The sequence below is a fragment of the Scyliorhinus canicula genome, chromosome 18 (assembly GCF_902713615.1).
Source record: "Scyliorhinus canicula chromosome 18, sScyCan1.1, whole genome shotgun sequence".
Taxonomy (NCBI): domain Eukaryota; kingdom Metazoa; phylum Chordata; class Chondrichthyes; order Carcharhiniformes; family Scyliorhinidae; genus Scyliorhinus; species Scyliorhinus canicula.
Genome location: NC_052163.1, coordinates 88,829,838 through 88,854,261, shown reverse-complemented (window position 1 = coordinate 88,854,261; position 24,424 = coordinate 88,829,838).

The following is a 24,424-nucleotide window of genomic DNA, read 5'->3' as shown; positions in this document are numbered from 1 at the left end:
CTGGGACCCCGGAGCTGTGAAGGCAGCTCAGAACCACCTTCTAAAGGGAAATAAGAGATAGATAATAAATGCTGGCTTAGCCAGCGATGCACACATCCCGTGACTGAATTAAAAATTAAATCACGATTCAATATTAGGACACAATTGTAATGCCTGTTGTGATTGGGGAGCTGGGTTCGATTCCCGGCTTGGATTACTGTCTGTGCAGAGTCTGCACCCTCTCCCCGTGTCTGCGTTGGCTTCGTCCGGGTGCGCCGGTTTCCTTCCACAAGTCCCAAAAGACGTATTTGTTAGGTGAATTGGACATCCAGAATTCTCCCGCTATCTGATTAGGCGCTGAAATGTGGCGACGAGGAGATTTTCACAGTAACTTCATTGCAGTGTTAATGTAAGCCTACTTGTGACACTTTTATAAAACAGGGGCGAAATTCTCCGACCCCCAGCAGGGTCGGAGAATCGCCTGGGGCTGCCGAAAATCCCGCCCCCGCCATGGCAGAAATTCTCCGCCGCACGGGAATTGACGGGGGTGGGAATCGCGCCACGTCGAGCGGCGAGGCACCTGCGGCGATTCTCCGGCCCGCGATGGGCCGAAGTCCTGCCGCTGGGAGGCCTCTCCTGCCGCCGAGGTTTGAACCACATCTGGTGGCGTCGGGATCGGCGGCACAAGTGGGCCCCCGGGGTCCTCGGGGGGGGCGCGGGGCGATCGGACCCCGGGGGGTGCCCCCACGGTGGCCAGGCCCAATATCGGGGCCGACCGATCGCCGGGCGGGCCAGTGCCGTGGGGGCACACTTTCTCTTCCGCCGCCACCACGGCCTCCGCCATGGCGGAGGCAGAAGAGAATCCCCCAACGTCCATGCGCCGGTGGTGACATCACCACCGGCGCATGCGCGAACCGGCGAAGGCCTTTCGGCCAGCCCTGGCGCCGGGTGCCGGACCTGAAAGGCCGCTGGTGCCGGTTTTGGCGCCAGTCGGCGTGGTGCCAACCGCTCAGGCGCGGGCCTAGCCCCCGCACCTTGGGCAGGCCCGACGCCGGAGTGGTTGGCGCCACTCCCCTATCCCGGGACCCCCCGCCCGCCGGGTGGGGGAGAATGCTGCCCCGGGTCACCAATATTCAGTGTGTAGGCTCCCAAAATGTGGTAGCAGAGCATACATAACTGTGGAGGTCGTGTGGCACTGTGGGTAGTGTCTCTGGGCGGGATTCTGCGGAAATCGACGGGGCGGGAAATAACGGCGCAAACCCTGGCGGGAACCACTCCGGCATTGAGCCGCCCCAAAGGAGCGGAATCCTCCGCACCTTCGGGGGCTAGGATGGCAAGGAGTGGTTTGCGCCACACCGGCCAGCGGGAAGGGGCTTGGCGCCACCCAACTGGCGCGAAGGGCCTCCGTCGGCTGGTGGATTTGGCGCATGCGCGAGAGCGCCAATGGCTGCTGGTGTCATCTCCGTGCATGCACGGGGAGGGGTTCATCTCTCGTCGGCCATCGCGGATCGGTACAAGGCTGACGTGGAGGAATAGAGTGCCCCCATGGCACATGCCCATCCGCGGATCGGTGGGCCCTGATTGCAGGCCAGGCCACGGTGTGGGCACCCCCCTGGGCCAGATCGCCCCCCACCCATCCCAAGGACCCTTGAGGCCGCCCACGGAGCTGGGTCCCGTCGGTAGAGACCAACCTTGATTTACGCCGGTGGAACCCTCATTAAACGGGCGGGACTTTGGCCCATCGCGCCCGGAGAATTTGGGCGGCCCCATTGAGTCACGCCGGTCCCCCCCCATTCTCAGGTGGGTGGCGCAATTCACGCCGGGGTGATTTTTTGGGGGGGCCGGAGAATTCGGAGGACGGCGAGGGTGGGATGCATGCCGGCCCCCGGCGATTATCCGACCCGGTGGGGGGATCGGAGAATCCCGCCCTCTGTCTCTGAGCCAGTAGCTCTGGGTTTGTGGTTTGGGACCACTCCAGGACTTGATGATGGCCAAGGAAGGTACATTCATAATGTGGTCAAACCGGTTGAATATCAACCTGCAAATCCTTACAAACACGGCAATGGCTGGCAGTAAGATGGGGAGGGGCTCCTGATCAGCCTCGCTTAATGTGAAGTGGCGCCCCTCAAGCTATAAGTGACCTGTTCTGCGAATTGTAATGATCAAATAACCTGCTTTGGCAGAATTGGTTGAGGAATAAATATTGTTCAGGGCGCCTAACCTCCCTGCACTTCTTCAAAATTGTGTCATAGAAGGTTTTAGTTCTGCCTGCGATAGTAGACTGGGTCTCACTTTAAAGACTCATCCAAAATGCAGCACTTGTGACAGTGCAGCACTCCATCAGTACAGAACCGGAATGTGTGCTGACATGTTTTGTTCTAGTCTTTGGATATGAGACTTGAACCCAGAGCTTTTTGACTCAGAAATGAGAGGCCAACTGAACCACAGCTAAAATAGAGTTTTAACTCTATTTTACATTGAAACACAGGAGATACGTACACTCAAAGGGAGTAAGTACTACATTGCTGGCAATTCTGGAGTGAAAGTTCAGGGAAAGTCTTGTAGCATATTTTCAGCCAAGTATTCTCGGTAGAATTTTGTTCACTCGCAAGGAGCAAGCAAGACAGAAATCTAAGGCTCACAGGTCTGCAGGAAATTTGTTTTAAAATTCTCTTCATCAGAAGCTGTCGCCGAGAAAACCCGTCGGGTAAATGAGTCAGACAGACACAGACTCAAGCAGAGCAGAAGGCAGTTCAATGGTGCTGCTCTGTCCCCACTCTCTGCTCTACGTCAGGAGCAGAATGCTGTAAAACAGAATAAAACATCTCATCCTCAGACACAACATCACAGGAGCACTTGATGTGAATAATATATGAAGCTTCTTTTGTTGGGTTTTGTGAGGCATTTTGACCACCTTCCATACCAACCTTTGCTCACTGCCGGTTGGTTCCTGTGGGTCCTTTAATTGCTTCTAGGCGCTGGGCGGGTGCAGGAGGCTCCCATTGTTGGCTGAGCTGTAAATCCCCTCTCTTTTCCTCGAGGGGATGGCCAGATAAAACTCTGAACCTGAATGAATGGAATCGCTTCTCGTACGGCAAATGACGAGTATGAATCCACGTGATGGAGCAGGGAATTTGCTTTGTCATTTGTTTGGCCTTTGAGTGGTGCTCTGGCAATTTCTTCAACGTAACCTAGCCATAGGAACTCTGACAAGCAAAATTTGCACAATTGTGCTTGTGTTTCACTTTTGTGTGTTAATTTAACATGTGGATTAACCTGATTCTGTCTTTTGATATCTGTTTTCATGATGAAACCCAGTTACAATGATGTAGAGAAGGCTGACGGCGAGCGCGAGATAGATTTATTTACAATGGTCTACGTAGCGCAGCATCTCACACCCAGTGCAATCCTAGCTGGGTGGGCTTATCTCACCAGGCTTGGATCTGGGCCTGCTGTTAACCGTTGCTCGTAACGAGTCCCAGGCGGTTGGCCTCTGCCCCCTATCCAAGGAGTTCGTAATCCATGTGTCCCACGGAGAGATCAATGATGGTTTCTCCCTGGATCTCGTGGGAGCTATCGTTTAATCTCACATTTAATCCTGTCGTCAAATGTTCAAACTTTCTTCAGTGGCAGTTTGGCTCACCCAGTTTGTGGAAAAGGAGGAGATGGTAGCGAAGTGTTAATGCCACTGGACTGGTAAGTTGGAGAGGGTCAGACGAGGCTCGATCAGCAGATGGGTCCAAACACCACTGGTAACTGGAGGAATTTAAATTCAATTAATGAATAAACTTGGAATTAAAAGCTAGTCTCAGTAATGGGAACCATGAAGGCGGCACGTAGCACAGTGGTTAGCACTGCTGCTTATGGCTCTGAGGACCCGGGTTCGAATCCCGGCCCTGGTTCACTATCCGTGTGGAGTTTGCACATTCTCCCCGTGTCTGCGTGGTTTTCACCCCCACAACCCCAAAGATGTGCAGGTTAGGTGGATTGGCCACACTAAAGGTATGGCTCCCTACCTTTGGCCATAGTTTTACGCACAGCCGACATCTTTCAGTACCATAACACATGCTTGCCCTGAAAATAGGTATCAACAGGGAGGTATCACACATGAGTAGAGGTGATACATTTTGAGTGACATAACACAACTGGAGGCAGATTAATTGGCGGTGTCACAGTGATACCCAACACCCATTCAGCAAGTCTCATTTTCTTCAAAAGCTCTATCGTGAACCAACATCACTTTTCTCTTTTATCCTCTGCACTCCTGACCCTGATTAACTTGTGTTGAGTGACTGTTCACCACTCACAGCCTGCTCGCAGCTGAATCAACTGGCCATTCTGCATGTGCAATGACGCATCAATGCTAATTGACTCTGGACAGTGTCATAACTGTAAAGTGCTGGGTTCCAATGACTGGCGACCAAGGACTTACAACAAAAACAGCTTAGTAAGTACTCTAAGCATATCTTACATGCTGTAACTCTGCCCGTGCCCCGAGGAGAATTCACGCGCTCCCGACGTATGACCCCTTAAATAGTTGGTTCATCATGTAATCCATGTGATCACTCAGTCTACATCTTCCCCGTTTAAGTTAGGACAGCCAGTGGTACTAAGATTTAACAGTATGCAAGAAAAGTCACAGGATGCAAACTATTTTACAACATACAAGTTGAACAGGCTAACAACACATAGCTATTTACATTATGTGAAACATAGATTAGCCTGCTGCAGCTGGTGCATATCCCATTGCATGCCCACCCCCCCCCCCCCCCCCCCCCCCCCCCACCGCCCAAACTTGGTGTTTAAAAGATGAATGGCAGTTGTAGGATAGTGCATGACATAGTCCTGGAACCTATATTTAGCTCAGTCATAAGTCCTGAGCATGTGATTATTGGCCAATTTGGAGATGCTCTTGGCTTGGTGTTCTCAGTGTGGATGACATCAGGCATTCTTATCCAGTGGCTGTGGGGTCTATTGCGTAGGCCACTGGAGGAGCCTGTATTTCTACTGGTGTAGGGGGCCCGAACTGTAGGCTGGATGGCTGGAGTGGTTGCTGGTACTGGTTCCAATACCTGCAGTAGTGACACCAGTTTCATACAAAATGGCCACTGTCCGAGGCTATCACTTGGCTGTGGAAATGGCTGTCTGCTATCGCCAATTTGTTGTGCTGACCATTTGAACTGCCAATCACACTGGATTCGATATTCGACTGTAAGAGGGCCTTGGCAATGGTGATTGTGATCCTGGTGCGCTTGGGAAACGGTCCTTCTGAAGAGAAGTAGAAATGATGAATCACTGTCCATGAAGTATCAGTCCATCCTGTACAGTTAGCTCATCTCTGATGGCAAAGAATTTGTGGAGCCTGTGGGGAAGCCGGCCCCTCATGATGATGTTGTGAAGTTGTCTGCATGTGATATCAGCCTGTAAGATATCTTTGAGTTCCTACATTCTATGAGAGGAAAGAACCTCTATAGTCATGATGCCGATGTCCTCTTTGCGATCTGCCTGGTCTGTGGTGGGTAGGAAGACTCAGGAAAGGGCATCAGCCAGGTGCAGCTCCTTAATTGTGTTTGTAGAAGTCACTGAGGGACATTGTCCACTGCAGTCGTACAGACGCAGCGTGAAGAGATTCTTTAGAATAGGTGTGAGTGGCTGGTGATCAGTTTCGACAGTTGCAGGACGCCCACACATGAAGTTATGAAATTTCTGACAGGCGAGACAGAGAGGAGTTTCTTTTCAATCTGAACATAATGAGTCTCAGTGTCAGTGAGGGCCCTTGATGCTAGGGGAATTGCTCTGCCATTCTGAATGGGGCAAGTCCATGCTGGGAGGCATCTGCTGACATAAGTACGGGTGCTTGAACGTCAAAGTATTGTCGTACCGTTGGGCTGCGGGTGCCTGTTTGAGTCTATTGAAGACCACTGTGTTGCACTCCTACCAGCACCATTCAACATCCTGGTGGAAGAGCTGACAAAGAAGTCCAGGGACCTCAATGTAACAAGGAATGAACTTTGAAAGATAATTCATCATACCAAGGAAGTGATGTCAAGGGTGCTTATTCACGGAGTTGGTCATCTGTTGCATGGCCATTGTGTTGTCTGGATCAGGCTTTAAACCTTCAGCTGTAAGTAAGTGACCCATATAAGGAGAGAGAAGGGAGCTAAATTTTTGAGTCTGGATGACTTTTGTCAAAGTTTTGACAAAGAGTCATCCAGGCTCAAAACATGGGCCGGGATTCTCCGATCCTCCGCCGGGTCGGAGAATAGCTGGGGAGGGCGCGAGAATCGCGCCACGCCACTCCGAGGCTGGCCCAATGATTCTCGGCATCTATTCTCGGGCGCCCGCGGGATTGCCACCGTGCTGGTCGAGGACCATTGAAAGAGGCCCCACCCGGCGTTTGTCGACGCCTCGACGGGCCGAGTGCCCGTTGAGTTCGGCCGAGTCCCGCCGGCGTAGGTTACGTATGGTCCTACCCGGCGGGACATTGGAGTTCTGGCTGCGGGGGCCGTCCTGGTGGGGAGGGCGGGGGTTTAGGCTCCGGGAGGGTCTCCACGATGGCCTGGCCCGCGATTAGGGCCTACTGATCGACGGGCGGGCTATTTCCATGGGGGCCCTAGGTTCCTCTGCGCCAGGCCCCTGTCGGTCTCCGGCATATTGCCCGGGGGCCGGCGCGGACTCACGCCGGCCGTGACACACCGGCTGGAGCAGCAGACACCGTACTAGACCAGTGCCGTACTAGACCCTGAGAAGGGGTGAATACCTGGGCCTGGAGGCCCGTTGACGCCGGAGTGGCTCGCGCCGCTATTGACGCCGGCATCAGAACTTGGCCGCGGGATCGTAGAATCCCGGCCATGATCTCCCATCCCTTTCCACAGATGCTGTCAGACGGCTGAGATTGTATTTTCTCTTTCTCTTTCAGATTCCAGTGACTGCAGAAGTTTGCTTCTCCCAAAAAAGGAACCTAGTTGACCCTGAATCTGCATTTTGAAGAATTATGTCTGAGCTGTATGGTCCTGATTCTGTCGAGAATGAGACAAAGACATGCCTCATGTTCGTATATTTGCAGGGTTGGACTGAAAACAATTTCCAATGCATCGGTGGAAGACCTCGCTGCCAGTGGAGATCCTATAGGGCATTCAGAGGAACTAGTATCTGCCTACCGGAGACATGGATATATGAGTTTTGAGGATTCGTCATGCAGCAGGATTTGACAGAAACTGCATTTCACATCCAAGATGTTGAAACCCTTGTCATTGGGCATATCAGCTATCACCTGTTGAACTGCCTTCATAAGGTAATGAGGTCTAAGCAACACCTTGTTTCAGTGCACTGGGTCGATGCAAATCCTGACTGTACTATTTTTCTTGACTGCAGCCACCATTGCTGAAACCCATCCTGTGACCTTGTCTATGGGGGTTATGGGGGTTATGACAACCAGTGTCATCATCCAATGCAGCTCATTGACTACTTTCTGCTGAATGGCTATTGGATTCTTCTTGGAACACAGGCTGGTGGCGATATCAAGTCATTTAGTCTCATTATGGCACCCACGTGACCACTCGATCTACAATAGCCAAGTTTAATTCTGTCCCACTCAACATCCAATTGACTATCAAGCATTTACCTGTCGATGATGGTGCAGCAGTTGTGAATTCACCTCAGAGTCAGAGAGCTATAGGTTCAAGACTTGAGTATGTACTCTACGTTGACAATCAGGTACTGTACTGTTGTGGTTTTTAATCCTGAGACATTAACCCATTCACTCAGTCAGATAGGTTCTGTAGGCCGAGTGGTCACATAATGACGCTGCTAAAAAAGTGGTCACATGTCGAGAGCACGGTGGTTCTCCACAGGAGCATGGGCAGAATACAAGTGTTGAAGTAGCAGCTGAGCTAGTGAATAAACTATTCTTTATTATCATAGAATTTACAGTGCAGAAGGAGGCCATTCATCCCATCGAGTCTGCACTTGGAAAGAGCACCCTACCCAACGTCAACAACACCACCCTATCCCCATAACCCAGTAACCCCACCCAACACTAAGGGCAATTTTGGACACTAAGGGCAATTTATCATGGCCAATCCACCTAACCTGCACATCTGTGGACTGTGGGAGGAAACCGGAGCACCCGGAGGAAACGCACGCACACACGGGGAGGATGTGCAGACTCCGCACAGACAGTGACCCAAGCCGGAATCGAACCTGGGACCCTGGAGCTGTGAAGAGATTGTGCAATCCACAATGCTACCATCCTCGTTGTCTATGTTTCGGGAACCCAACTCATTTACATGGTGTCAGGAGCTGGCAGCATGGCACAAGACCCACTCGTCTTTGATGAAGCCATTAGTTGGGAAAAGCTTGAGGAGGTGTGATGTATGATGTGTTGACTTGTGTAGGCTTGAGAGATGAACAGACACTTCCAACACTGATGAAGATTCAACTCAATTTTATTAACTACTTCTAACTAACTAACACACAATGACTGTGGGTCTAAATGATGCTAACTTAAACTAGAGACCTAAGCCTTGTCCGAACCAGTTGATTCTCTCAGCACGTGTTGTGAGTCCGTGCTGGGCTGAATGAGTTCCTGTTACACTCAGAGACAGCACCCAGAATGAGCGGGAACCGTGGTGCCCTCTGCCTTTATAGTGTGTGTATTCTAACTGGTGATTGGCTGCGGTGTTTGTACATGTTGATTGGTCCCTGTGTGTGTCCATCAGTGTGTGTCTGCACCATGATATACTGGTGTATATTGTGACAATGTATTCAGTGCCGCGTTGCATTTTCGGACGAGTCCAAAGAGGTACAGGCTTCCACCTTATTAAACTTAGCGGACCGTCGAAAAATCTGAGCTTGTTTTCCACAAGGAGGAGGAAAAAGATGACCCAGATATAATTCAAAAAAAGCTGGAGAATATTTGTCTTCCACTAAAAAATTTAACCCTCAGCAGACATGTGTTCAATTAAAAAAAAACAAAGAGACGATGAGTCGATACAATCTTAGATTGCTACCCTGAAAATCTTTGCAAAGAAATATACGTTTGGAATTCTCATTAATGAACTAGTCCAGCATGAAATATTGTGTGGAATTTACAACGATTTAGTCTATAAGCAGCTGCTTACAGACATTAGTGTCTGCATGTTAAACGAACAATCAGAAAGATTTTAGGCAGGAAACAGATTTCTTTGCTGTATTTGTTGTACAGGGGGAGCCCTGCTCCAACTGCAGCAGCTAGCAACCTCAGAAAGGAACAGTTTGTTTTGCATATAGTAAAACATGCAACAAATGTGGGAAATTGAATCACTTTGCTGCATGCTGCAAATTGAACTACACCAGCCTTCCTTGGTCATCTGCAACATGGCAGCTGGTCAGTCATCCACGGTAGGAGTGTGAGTGAGGTGCATGAACTGAAGCTCAGGCGAAGAACACAAGAACTAGGAGCAGGAGTAAGCAATTCAGCTCCTCAACCCGACTCCACTATCAAGGCTGAACTCCTCTCAGCCTTAACTCCACTTTACTGCCCATTCTCATTAACACTTTAACCCATTCGTAATTAAACATCTGTCTATCTCCTCCTTAAACTTACTCAATATCCTGGCATCCACTGCATTCTGGTGTCGTGAATTCCTGACCCTTTAAGAGAAATTGGCTGGGATTCACCGAAAATGGGGCTATGTTCCCACGCCCGCCGGTAAAAGAGCGTGAATCATTCCAAACTTTTTCCAAAAAGTCCAGAGTGATTCTCCGGTTTTAAGAGGGATAGCAGAGCCTCGGCGTGCGTGCGCAGCTCCTGCTGCTGATACGGGGCCCTGCACTTCCGGCCGTGGGTCCACGCATGCGCGCTGCGGCTGGGTGCGGGTCCGCGCCTGCACGCGGCAGCCGTTTATGCGCCGGCCCCCGCGCAACATGGCGGAGCCACACAGCGAGCCAGCGCGGAAGAAGATAGGCCAGCTCAAATCACGCGCGCCTGTCGATCGATAGCCCCTGATCGCGGGCCTGTCCGTCATGGAGCCCTCAAACTTGGAGTCTGATCCCCCTGCCCCCCACCCCCCGCCACGACGGCCAGCGCGGCTCCAAGTCCAAGCTTCCGCCGGGTGGAACCAGGTTGGAACCACGCCATCGGAACTCGGCCGGTTCGCGGAGAATTGCTCTGGGAGTTTCTTTCAATGGCCCCCGAACGGCGGCGCATCAACCGCGCTTGCGTGGCTGGTGGCGATTCTCTGTTCCACTGAGAATCGCGTCCCGGTGCCGCGGGTCTGAGACACCTGTGTCTGTCCTCACGCCGAGCGCAATTTTGGTGTGGAAGCTCGGAGAATCCCACCCATAATTTCTCTTCTTCTCTGTTTTGAATTTTCTACCCCTTATCGTAAAACTATGACCTCCTGTTCGAGATTGCCCCACAAGAGGAAACATCTGCTCCATGCTCTACGCTTACTTTTCAACACCTTTTATCATCTTATATAACTCAATTAGATCACCTTTAATTCTTCTAAACTCCAGAGATTTTAGGCTTAAATTGCTCAATCCTCTTCATTAGGCAGACTCCTCATGTCTGGAATCAATCCAGTGAACCTCCTCTGAATTGAAGTTTGGAACTTTGCACATACATGAGACTTTGAGCAGATCACCACCAGCCCCTATATTCACAGTCACATCGGTGGAACAGGCGGTATGCTCAGCCAAGCATTTTCCGGAGAAATTTGCCCAGGAGAGCAGAGATTACTATGCTGCACTCCTCAGCCTGTGAAATCAGTCACGACAGGCCAGCCTTCGTCAGCGCAATGACTCTTTTCCAAGCACACCATAACAACGATTCCTACTGCTGATGCTCTGCTACAGTCCAAACTTGAAAGCAAGGTGAAGGATGCCCTCATGAAACACAGATTGTGAAGCAAAGCGCATGATTGAGATGCTCACAGACTCAGCCCTCTAACACCTGATTAAACAGTCAGGATCCAGACTGCGTGTGACATGGCCAGTTGGCAGTGGTATACAGCCAAAGAATTACGTGGTAGCCTCAGATGGTACCCACTATGAATGCAATCGCCATCATCTCCTATCAGGACTGGCACCAATAGACAGCAATTCAGTCATCCTGCCTATGGCACAGGCCCCCTACGCCAGTGGACACGCAGTCTCCTCCAGAGGGCAACGCAGCAAGCCCTGCACCCGATCAGCACACTGATGGAATGCTCCTTGTTACCTACACGCAGAACACCAGTCTGAGAAGGGCTAGCACGTAATGTCGCTATCGTCCGAGATGACCTGGGGTTGCTTTTCCCTTTGAATGGGAGAGCTGACTGGTGGTGATTTAACCTGAGGATCCCCACACCTCAGGCGAAGGGCAAGGTTGAAAAGGTGGAGCCTCCATGAATATGATGGAACCATCAATTCTGCGGACACGTGCTTGTAGGATTAGAATAGCGGTTTTAATAGACTTACAACAGAGCCAGCCTGTTAGCCGTTGAACGTTCGGTGAACTGGCTGGCTGACTCTGTGGCACGGATCTTTATACAGCAGCTCCAGGGGGAGGAGTTCTGGGCGGAGCCAAGGGGGGAGCCCAGTACAAACTCTCGAGTACTCCCAGAGCTACTCCCCCTGGTGGTCAGGTAGTGCAACTGCACTTACAATATCGGTACATATATGCAATGGGAACAGAGTGACATTGGTAACTTATAATACCGTGTGAATCTCATTCACCACAGTCAATACCTTTTATCATCTTATATAACTCAATTAGATCACCTTTTATTCTTCTAAACTCCAGAGATTTTAGGCTTAAATTGCTCAATCCTCTTCATTAGGCCTACACCATGTTACCTACAAGGAGAACACCAGTCTGAGAAGGGCTAGAATGTAATGTCGCTATCGTCCGAGATGACCTGGGGTTGCTTTTCTCTTTGAATGGGAGAGCTGACTGGTGGTGATTTAACCTGAGGATCACCACACCTCAGGCGAAGGGCAAGGTTGAAAAGGTGGAGCCTCCATGAATAACCTCAGCCGGTATGGGAATCAACCAGCACTCTGCTTCACAAACCAAAAAATGTCCAGCCAACTGAACTAAACCGAGCAGGACTACAACACTACTAACCAGCATAACCACACACTCAGGGAACTTGAGCAAACCAAACACAACAAGGTTCAATAAAAAGGAGTGGATTGGGAGGGGGGCGGTTGGCTGCAGTTAGGAGATGTGATGAGCTATGCACCAGCTTAATCCACCCCTCACTATATTTGTCAATAGTTATGCCTTATTAGCTTGTTTAACTTGTATCTTGCAAAATGGTTTGTACATAGTTTCCTGCTTCACATCTCATGCGACTGGGTGTTCCAACTAAACACGGAAGATATTGACCAAGTCGTCTCATGATAATGCAATATCGGGAGTGTGGGAGTTATCCCCAGGATGCGTGAAATGTACAATGCAGTAACCGCTAAGCTAATGAACAAAATACTCTTCATGACTACCTCTTATTGCCAGTGCTTCGGGAACCCAGCACATTTACAGATTCAAAAGACCCCGTTGCATTAATTCGACAAATAAAGTTCTCCCTGATGTCCCGGACTATATTTATCTGAGTCAACCTTCAGGATCAGGATCGAGCTGATTTTCAGTTTCGCGCGGATGCGATTCTGCGTTTTTCGCCGGCTAAATAGGGGAGTAGCCATTTTGTGAATAAAACATGAGTGCCATGCCAGATTGCATGTTGGGATAGCTAGCCTGTCTATAACTCGAATTCTAAAATGGCATATCTGACAATGAGATTAGATCAATAAAATCAGCATTATATGTTTAAAGGGTCGACTATGAGTCTGAAAAAGAGGATGATTATTCAGGGGGAGCCATAAAGTCACCAGGCAATTGATCTTAATTGCAACCTATAACATTAGGACCTGAAAAAAATGACACCAAGATGCCTGTCTCTAAGCGAGCTGGCTGAAAGCAGAGTACATAGCTCTTTGCTTGCCAGTCTTGTCTGACAGAAGCACGCAGTCTCTTGAAATAGCCCAGACAGCAGCAATGAATATGATTCACCATCCTGAATGAGGCACTTGTCACAGAAGTGGAGGAACAAAAAGCATTTTGCTCTGACAGATAGGAACCCAAATGTCAGCAAATGTGAAGTCAAACCCACCAGCACTCCAAGGCCTCTGAGTGAGGAGTGTCAGAGTGAATCGAAGCATTGTCCTGATGCAGAACAGGAGCTATACATAGAAACACTGATATGGAAATAAGAGCCAGCGTATTTCCAGCGCTGCAGCAAGTGATTATTTTGTGTGTCACGCAGATGCTTTTTATTCCATCTGCAGACCTGAATTTCTGCAGCAAGGTAAAGAACCATCAGCTCATAATTCCAAATACAATAGAAACCACGTTCACTGCCAAAATAAAGGCTGACTCTCCTATGGTCAGCTTGATGCCTTTAAGCTGGAGCATTTTCACAGTGTAGTGTTTGCGAAAGGAGGACGGCGGAAGCTTGTACTTTTCTATTCTGCGTGAATTATTATGTCAGTATTGTGTCAAAGGCCTAATCGCCAATGCTCAGATTAAAGGGCAAATTGCAAATTACAGACTGCAAAAACCGTTGCAGTACAAAGCTGACACTGAGTTCCCATCTGTCAGGGTCCAATAGTTACTTGAGACATAAAATAAAAGTTTTCCTCACCACCCCCCCCACCACACATCCTCAGTTGAATGCCCGGAATGTGACAAAGACAGACCAGGTTCACTGAACCGCCCGCAGAGCTGAGCGAGCTGTCCTCAGCCGAGGCAAATTGTTTGGGGGGGTCTCACAATTTGGGTTGCAGAGTGGAAAAACAATCAGCCAGGCATCCTAACACAATCCAGTAATCGCCCATCTCTACCCAGCCACTCGACCCCACAACAACTAACTCACCCCAATCCCGCCCAGCTTCCCATCCACCAGCTGAAAAGTACGTTGAGGTGGACACTGAACGGATTAGGCCAGGATCGATTTTGATGCCTTCATGGTCAGATGGACTGCTGACGCTGGTTATTTTGGTTGATGAATTGATGAATGGTCACGAGGCAATGGAAGCAGAAAATGCTTGAAGTGCAGACTAGAATTTCTGAAAGAACTTGCATTTATATAGCACCGGTCACTGCTTCAGAGTGCATATATTTTGAAAATGAAACATTTGCTGGACTTTGGGGTATGAGCAGGAAACTGAAAGCCATTCAATAGGTCTTTAAAAAAACTAATACAGGGATGATAGACCTAAAGACCTTTTCTTGTAATGTCATGATTCTAGGAAACCTGTCCCCCCTTCCCCATTTTTGTCAGAGGGTTGAAGAATTGAATGGGAGACTCAAAACGGCTTTTACGCTGGCGGACTTATGCTGACGTACTATGCCAGAAAAATGGCCACTGATTCCCTGTTTTGCTGGGGGCTAGCATGCCGGCAGCGTCAATGCGGCCCGGAGAAATGCTGGGTCTGTGGCCGCGCATGCGCACGGTGGCGGCCTGCAGCGGCTGAGCCATGCTACATGGCGCTGGCCGCTCACGGACCCAGCCCCCAAAATAATCCCCTCTTTGGCCGGCTAGCGCGCCCTGGACCCCCCCCCCCCCCCTGCCCCCCGCAGTGCCCCCAGCCCCGATTGAAGTCCTCCCCTGCCCGCGGATCGACCCTCCCCCGACTGTGGCGGCGCTGTACTGAATCCGCAGCTGCCACACCGAGTTCCCAATGGATGAGACCACACGCGACCAACTCGGCCAGTTGGGGGCGGAGCATCAGGGGGCGGGCCGCAGGCAATGTCCTGAGGCCGTTGCTATGTCGCGCAGCGTACTATGCCACTTTGGAGGGGGCACGCATCGCGAAAGTGGCGCCACCCCCGATTTGGTTGGGAACTTTGATTCTCCGGCCGATTGCCAACGCGATTTCGGTATTGGTGACCGGAGAATCCAGCCCAAGGTACCTCTAGGAGAAAGCCAAATGTCTGCCATAGGCAAACGGGACTGTGAGCTAACTGCATTATAATTGTTGTGATGTTTCAAAAAACGTCCCGGAATATAAACTTAAGCCAATTAACAACAATATAAATGTTCATTGTTGCAATCATTGTCCTGCATCCAGTTCCTTCAACATATATTAGTCAATACATAGCACTTCCTTCCATGGCATCTGGTCATGCTACCATCTCATTTAACACTGAAACTACCTATGTACACATGAGAAATCTAATATGCGACAAACTGTATTTAACCATGTAGCTTCAGAATCTGGCCAGTGCTGTTGAGTAAGTCTCTCTCCCAGCTGTTATACCATTTTGCACCTGTAAAAGATTATACTCATCAGCTGACTAGAGACAACACCGCGGGCAAGTTACCAGTAACTTGAATACAGGCATTCAATGTAGGGCTGCCAATTTGGCTGCATTTGTTCCTGGAGATTGCATCAGTTGACCTCCCACCTCCAAACGTCAAGTCCAATATTTCCCATCTGCTGTATTTTTATAATTATTAAGTGAAATTGTTCAATGAAAATAAAACAAAAATAATAAATGCACTGAGGGAGTTCTCCCAGGTTGTTTGCAAACAAGTCTTGGATATTAATCCTAATTCCTCAAGGGTTGGTAAACCTTCTCTAATATTTGAAGTTCCATATTGGGAATTCCATGGTTGGCCTAGCGGTCCACAGAGACAGGTTTTACAGCATACTATAACCAGCTGGACAGAGCCATTTTCAATAACCTTTTGTCCCCTGTCTGTTCAATCAGCCAAAAGCTGGAACCATTTGATATACATATGTATAAAATAGAAGGAAGGCAGCAGGTTCGGACAATAGAATGGAAGAACGCTCAAGCAGCAACCTTTCCCTGTCAGAGTCTCTCACTGTCAGATTGCTGAACATTAAGCTGACAAAGACAGTAGAGCTCCCTTCTGCCCAGCAATGCATCCTGGGAAGGAAAGCAGTTGTCAGTCTTCTTAAAGCGCCATTTTAGGATGGCTTTTTTTGGGAGATGGAAATGCCAAAAAATGGGATGGAAATACAGACTGGCCCACTGTGTGAGCTGCTTTGACCCACAACAGGAGATACAATCAACTGCAGTAAAACCATGGGCATTCCTACTTGTGGGAGCTTGCTGTGTACAAATTGACTGCCGTGTTACCGAGATTTCAGCAGCAAACCTGAAAAGTATTTTCATGGGCTGTGGGGTCCATGAAATGTTTTTTCCTTCTGATTCCAGAATGAATCGTTTTCAGGCACAAAATCTCAATGAATCTCAATGCTGCACAATCTTCCCATGAGATTCCATTCCCCCTTCTCACTTACCTGCCTGCTTGGCCTCTATGTAGAAGACCATGGGCGCGAATCTCCGCAGCCCACGATGGGTTGGAGAATAGCGGGAGGGCCTTCCTGCCATTTTCCCCGACCTCCCGCTATTCTCCCCCCCCTCCCCCCCCCCCCCACGGCTGCCCCACGACACGAATCGTTGCTCGCCATTTTTTACGGCGAACAGCGATTCTCCCCTGGCCGATGGGCCGAGTTCCCAGGCCTTTACGGCCGTTTTCACGAACGCAAACACACCTGCTCTCACCGTTCGTGAAAACGGCCGCAAAGTGCCGTCCCAGGCAACCATGGCACCGATTGGCACGGCCGCACCACGGCCGTGCCAAGGGTGGCATGGGCCTGCGATCGGTGGGCACCGATCGCGGGCAGCGGGTCCGATACCCGCGCACTCTTTGTTCCTCCGCCGCCCCGCAGGATCAGTCCGCATTTGACGCATATGCGCGATGACGTCATCGCTAAGCCCGCGATGCCGTGCTTCACGGGGCCGCAATGCTGGCCCCGCCCGGGGGGGGAGAATCGGGTCCCGGGAGGGGGCGCGGAGGCTGCCGTGAAACACGGCCAGTTTCACGGCAGCCTTTACGACTCTCCGCAATTGCGGAGAATCGCGCCCATTAATTTGGCACTGATGAAACCATCAATTCACACGACACGTGATTGGAAGTGAACAGTGGTTTTCATAGTCTTACAACTGAGCCTGCCTGCGACGAGATGAATTGGCAGCAGGCTCACGCCTGCAGAGCTTTCTACTTCCGGTTAGTGGGAGGAGCCATGGGCAGAGCCATGGGCGGAGCCAAGGGTGGAGCCCAGTACAAACTCCTCATCTCCCCCTATGGGCAGAGTCGCGCAACGGCTCGTATACAGAGCCCACAAGGACACAATACTTATGATACAACACAGTGTGAATTACTAGGTTTATAATTCACCACATTCACCCCCTGTAAAAAAAATCAAGTCCGACAGGGGTGATCTGTTCTACAAATTGAGCCGGTCCGGTGGCCGAGTCGTCCTTTGGGATCGGTGGAGCACCGGGGTTGCAGACTATACGGGTGGCTGGGTGGGGGCGGTCGGCAAGTGTACGATAGTGGACTCCGGGGGTGATTCGGTCCGAGCTTTGTACCACTGGTTCGACAGGCGACGGGGAGTGCCGGAAACCTATAGGCGTGGGGGCGCGGAGCACGGGTAGTGAACCTGTAGGTGCAAGGGCGCGGAGGGTTGGGTGGGGTGTAGTGTGAGGGGACCTCGGCGGTAGTGGTGGTAGAGTTGGATCCTGCAGGCGCCAGGTCCCGGAGGGAAACAGTGTCCTGACAGCCGTCAGGGTATTCGATGAAAGCGTATTGGGGGTTCAAGTGGAGTAGGAGCACTCTTTCTACGAGTGTGTCACTTTCGTGTGCCCGGACGTGCTTCCAGAGGAGAACCGGGCCCGGTGTCTTTAACCATGCCGGGAGCGAAACTCACGTGGTAGTGCCCCTAGAAAAAACAAATAGCCGTTTGTGAGGGGTCTGGTTGGTGGCTGTGCATAGGAGGGACCAAATAGCATGGAGCGCATCGGGGAGGGCCTCCTGCCAATGGGAGGTCGGGAAATTCCTGGACCGGAGGGTCAGTAGAACGGTCTTCCAGACTGTCGCGTTCTCCCTCTCCACCTGCCCGTTCCCCCTGGGGTTGTAGCTGGTAGTCCTGCTCGAGGCGATGCCCTTGTCGAGCAGGTACTGATGCAGCTCGTCACTCATAAAGGACGAACCCCTGTCGCTGTGTACGTAGCTGGGGAAACTGAACAGGGTGAAGATACTCTGATGACTGTGTGGGAGGTCATATCGGGGCACAGGATAGCAAAGGGGAAGCAGGAGAATTTGTCTGACGTTGAGGAAGTACACATTTGGATTGGTCGAGGGGAGTGGCCCTTTGAAACCGACGCTCAGGTGTTCAAAGGGCCGGGATGCCTTTACCAGGTAGGCCTTGTCTGGTTTATAGAAGTGCGGTTTGCACTCCGCGCAGATCGGGCAGTCCCTGGTGATGGCTTTTACCTCCTCGGTGGAGAAAGGCAGATTTCAGGCTTTGACGTAGTGGGTGAGCCGGGTGACCCCCGGGTGGCAGAGGTCATTGTGGATAGCTTTCAGGCGGTCGTCTTGCGTGCTAGCGCACGTGCCGCGGGACAGGGCATCTTGGGGCTCATTGAGCTTCCCCGGTCGATACATAATATCGTACTTGTAGGTGGAGAGTTCGCTCCTCCACCGCAGGATTTTATCATTTTCAATTTTGCCCCTTTGTGAGTTGTCAAACATGAAGGCAACCGATCTTTGGTTGGTGATGAGGGTGAATATCCTACCTGTGAGGTAGTGCCTCCAGTGTCGTATCGCTTCCACAATGGCTTGTGCTTCCTTTTCGACTGAGGAGTGTTGAAGTTCTGAAGCGGAGAGGGTTCGGGAGAAAAAGGCGACGGTTCTCCCTGCCTGATTTAGAGTGGCTGCAAGAGCTACCTCTGAGGCGTCGCTCTCCACCTGGAAGGGGACGGATTCATCCACCGCCCACATGGCCGCTTTGGCGATGTCCTCCTTGATGCAGTTGAAGGCCTGGCGGGCCTCGGCTGACAGGGGAAAGAGTGTGGCCTTAAATAGTGGACGGGCTTTGTCCGCATATTGAGGGACCCACTGGGCCTAATAAGAGAAGAATCCCAGGCACCTTTTGAGGGCCTTGGGACAATGAGGGAGAGGGAGTTATAAGAGGGGGCGCATACGGTCCGGGTCGGGGCCCAGGACTCCGTTTTCCATGACATAGCCGAGGATGGCTAGCCTGGTCGTGCGGAAAACGCATTTCTCCGTGTTATACGTGAGGTTAAGTTTCTGGGCAGTTTGGAGAAATCGGTGGAGGTTGGCATCGTGGTCCTGCTGATCATTGCCGCAGATGGTGACGTTATCCAAGTACGGAAACGTGGCCCGCAGCCCGTACTGGTCCACCATTCGGTCCATTGCTCATTGGAACACCGAGATCCCATTCGTGACGCCAAAGGGAACCCGGAGGAAATGGAAGAGGCGGCCATCTGCCTCGAATGCCGTGTAGTGGCGGTCCTCCGGCCGGATTGGGAGCTGGTGGTATGCAGACTTCAGATCCACCGTGGAGATGATGCGGTACTAGGCGATCTGATTCACCATGTCTGCAATCCTGGGAAGGGGGTACGCATCGAGGAGCGTGAACCGATTAATGGTTTGGCTATAGTCCACTACCATTCGGAATTTTTCCCCGGTCTTGACGACCACCACCTCAGCTCTCCAGGGACTGTTACTGGCCTCTATGATCCCCTCACGTAGGAGCCTATGGATCTCGGTTCTGATAAACACCCTGTCCTGCAGGCTGGACCGCCTGCTGCGAGTGGCTACGGGTTTTCAGTCCGGAGTGAGGTTAGCAAAGAGTGGAGGGGAGTCGATTTTTAGCGTTGCTAGACTGCAGATAGTGAGTGGGGGTAGGGGCCCGCCAAAGCTGAGTGCGAGGCTTTTAAGGTTACACTGGAAGTCGAGTCCCAGTAAGAGTGGGGCGCAGAGTTTGGGGAGTACATACAGCTGGAAGTTCGAGTAGCTGACGCCCTGAATCGTTAGGGTCGTGACGTTGCGCCCTTGGAGGTGAACAGAGTGTGAGCCCGAAGCAAGGGAAATAGTTTGCCGTGCAGGGAAAATGGGGAGCGAACAGCGTCTTACCAGATCTGGGTGTATGAAGCTCTCGGTGCTCCCGGAGTCGAACAGACACGGTGTACTGTACCCTTTGATTTTAACGGTCATCATAGAGTTGCGGAGGTGTTTCGGATGCGACTGGTCCAACGTGACCGCGCTGAGTTGCGGGTAGTCGGCGGCTCGATCAGCTGTGCTGGTGTGGCCCCGTGATGACTGTCCGCTGAGGTCGTAGTTTTCGAGATGAGTTTCAGAGGTTGAAGAGGATGGAGCCCAAGATGGCCGCCCCCGTGGATCGCACGTGGCGGGTGGCGAGGAAGGTGGCGTCCAAGATGGAGGCCCCCATGAGTCGCACGTGGCCAGCCACGTGGAGGAGGATTGCCAAGATGGCAGCCCCCATGAGTCGCACCTGTTGGGCGGGGGTGGAGTCGGCATACAGGCCGCAGCATTACGGGGCCTGCGGGCCTGTGAGTTTGGGAAGCGAGTGCTCTGGGCTGCGGGAGAGTTTGGGGTAGAGGTTTTCTTCGCCAGGTAGAGTGACCTTTGCGACCGCAGCTGCTGCAGGTCGCGTTGCGGGCCGGGCAGTGCTGCCGTGGGTGTTGGGGCTGCCCACAAAAATGGCACGCTGGAGCTGCATAGTGGGTGGGTGGCTGCGGGCGCAGGCCTGGGGCAGTCGCTGGTCGGGGGCCCATGATGGTGTCGCTTGGTCCGCGGAGAACGAGGTGAGGCTGCAGAACGAGACCACCATGGTTATAGCTAATTCTACAGTGTCCTTCAAGTTCTGGGCCCCTTTCTCAAACAACCACTGGCGCACATAGTTGGACCTGAGCCCTGTCACGTATACATCTTGGACAGCGAGCTCCATATGTTGGGCGGCTGATACAGTTTGATAATTGCAGTACCAAGCTAAAGCTTTTAAATCGCGCAGGAATTCGTCCAGTGACTCCGCGGGGCGCTGGAGGTGGGTCGTAAAAATGTGGCGCGCGTAGACCTCGTTGATGGGCCTCACGTACATTCGATCGAGCATGGCCAGGGCCCCTGTATACGAGGTAGTACTGTTAAGTTGAGTAGAGATACAGTGGCTCACCCTTGCGTGCAGTAGGCTGCGTTTCTGCTCCTCCGTAGTTTCTGAAGTGCTTGATTCAGCCAGGTAGACCTTGAAACATCTGAGCCAGTGTAGAAAGATTTCTTTCGCCTCTGCAGCCTGCGGGTCGAGTTCTAGTCGGTCAGGTTTGAGGGCTGATTCCATAGTAGTTTTCTTCAAGTTTCCTAAGACTATTAAATTGATGAGACCATCAATTCACAAGACACGTGATTGGAAGTGAACAGTAGTTTTAATAGTCTTACAACTGAGCCTGCCTGCGACAAGATGAACTGGCAGCAGGCTCACGACTGCAGAGCTTTCTACTTCCGGTTAGTGGGAGGAGCCATGGGCAGAGCCATGGGCGGAGCCAAGGGTGGAGCCCAGTACAAACTCCTCATCTCGCCCTATGGGCAGAGCCGCGCAACGGCTCGTATACAGAGCCCAGAAGGACACAATACATATAATACAGCACAGTGTGAATTACTAGGTTTATAATTCACCACAGGCACCCAAGCACCCCCCACCCCCGTCAATTGGTGAGCTGCTCAGGGAGCATGGGATTTTGGAAACAGGCCCCTAGTCATAAGCATTGTTCAGACCCAGGCTGCCTCCATCAGGTGAGCTGAGGAACCACGCCACCCAGAAAGCGACCCAATAATAGCTGAAAGAGTGTGAGAGAGTCAATGGCACAACATTGCTCTGGAGACGGTAGGGCTCTGCACCTTATACAAAAACTTGCCAGAGACCCGAAAACAAAGGTCCCGCCTCGAATCTGACATGCACAGTTTTCATCAAGTCAGTTAGAAGGTGAACAGGAGCAGGATATCTTTCACATATCTGCAGTTCACAGTGGCAGTGGCACAGTTAATTGTGAAGCTGCCTTCAATCAGAAGCAATTTCTTCACCTGGTTTATGAAACATCAGTCATGGGCTTTGTAAATTTGAGGAAAAAGTCCAAACTTACCAGAGTTCTTTGGAGAGATCTGGGGCTGGATTCTCCAAAAATAGGGCTATGTCCCTGCGCCAGCGCAATAACGCTGGCGTTTCACTCTTGCCTTTCCTTAAAAAAGTCAAAATATATTCTCCTACCTGCAGGAAGCTGGCAGGGCCCCGGATTGCTTCTCGCAGCTCTGGCTGCGGATACGGGCCCCCGCACTTCTGGTTTGGGGTTCATGCATGGCGGCGACCTGCAGCGGTCGCGCCGAGCGCCATGGCGGACTCCGCCAGCAAATGCAGCTCCGAAATGTAGGCCCCCCCGAGATGGTGAGCGCCCTTGGATCCGAACCACCCGATTGCTGCCCTGGCCACCCATGAGGCCCCCCCCCCCCTCCCCCGGTGCTCGATCCCCCCAACCCCCACCAGGGCGGCCGCAGACTGAATCCGCAGCCGCCACCCAAGGTTCCCAATGTTGGCTTGAAGGATATGAGGGGCCATGAGGGGTGGGTATTGGGAATGAGTTGTCATAAATGAGGCATGGGAAGCATGCGTAGGGTGATGGGGTGTGAGGGATGAGAGTTAGTGGGCTGTTTTTTCTTTTATTTTCTCCCTGTCATTGGAACCAAGTCCCAAAGCAGTGAGCCGAGTCACTTAACCACATCACCTTGGTATTTGGCACTCCCTGTGGCTGCCTCCACAGTTTCTGGGGTCGGCCGGTCCAACTCCAGCTATCCCCCACCCACCCACCCCTACCTCCCAGAGCAAATGTTTTTTTTTCAAATTTAGAGTACCCAATAATTTTTTTTTTCCAATTAAGGGGCAGCGTGGTCAATCCACCTAACCTGCACATCTTTGGGTTGTAGGGGTGAAACCCACGCAGACACGGGGAGAATGTGCAAACACCACACAGTGACCCAGGGCCAGGATTCGAACCTAGATCCTCAGCGTCGTAAGCAGCAATGCTAACCACTGTGCAACATGCCGCCCCTGTTTTTTTTCCCAGTTGGGTTTGGAGAGCCATGATTTTTCACTACTCGATTTGGGACTAAACTATTAAGGCAATGTGAAACAGAGGGAACCTGTCTGGGATCTGTGAATGTTTCACCCGATGCCGGTATTATGCAGTTACATTGTGCATCTTGCGTTGCCCTGTTATGTATTTTCTTTCATTTCCTTTCCTTCCCATGTACTTAATGATCTGTTGAGCTGCTCGCAGAAAAATACTTTTCACTGTACCTCGGTACACGTGACAATAAACAAAATCCAAAAGTGTTAGACAAATGGACGTGATCTATTTGGATTTCCTGAAGGCCTTTGACAAGGTGCATACGGGAGGCTGCTAAATAAGATAAGAGCCCATGATGTTAGGAGCAAGGTACTGGCATGGATAGAGGATTGGCTGACTGGCAGAAGACAGAGAGTGGGATTTAAGGGATTTTTTCAGGATGATAGCCGGTGACGAGTGTCAGTGTTGGGTCCACAGCTATTCACGATATACATTAATGGCGAAGGGACTGAGGGCATTGTTGCTAAAGTTGCAGATCACACAAATGTCTGTGGAGGGACAGGTAATGTTGAGGAAGCAGGGGGGTTGCAGAAGGGCTTGGGCAGGTGTGATGATCGGAATACCTTGCCCCTTTAAGAGGCTTGTGATGATCGGAATACATTGCCCCTTTAAGAGGCTTGGAACCCTGGGGGACTCCGCCTCTGGCTACGCCCCCTGAGAAACAGTACTTAAGATGAGACTCCATTTTGCGAGCACACTTCTCATGGAGACTGCCATTGTTCACTGCTTATTAAAGCCTTTGATTACTGACCTAACTTTCGTCGTAATTGAGAGTGCCTCAGCAGGCTTGGAGAATGGACAAAGAAGTGGCAGATGGCGTACAATGTGGAAAATTGAGAGGTTATGCACTTTGGTAGGAAGATTAGAGGCATAGACTATTTTTGAAATGGGGAAAAGCTTCAGGAATCTGAACAACAAAGGGAATTCGGAGTCCTAGTTCAGGATTCTCTTAAGGTTAACATGCAAGTTCAGTTGACAGTTAGAAAGGCAAATGCAATGCTAGCATTTATTTTGAGAGGGCTAGAATGCAAGAGCAAGGATGTACTGCTAAGGCTGTATAAGTACTGGTCAGATCCCATTTGGAATATTGTGAGCAGTTTTGAGCCCTGTATCTAAGCAAGGATCTGTTGGCCTTATAAGTTCATAAGATATAGGAGCATAATTAGGCCAATTGGCCCATTGAGTCTGCTCCGCCATTCTATCATGGCTGATATGTTCCTCATCTGCTTCCTACAATGTTACAGACATCACACGCCCTCCTCCACCTAATGTGCATCAGTAGAAGTGTGGTGCTCATCAGATTGTACCCCAGGAGCCTGACATTTCCCACCAAGGTGCATGACTCTGCATTGGTGGAGGGTAGGGATGACAGCTGTGCCATAACTATTA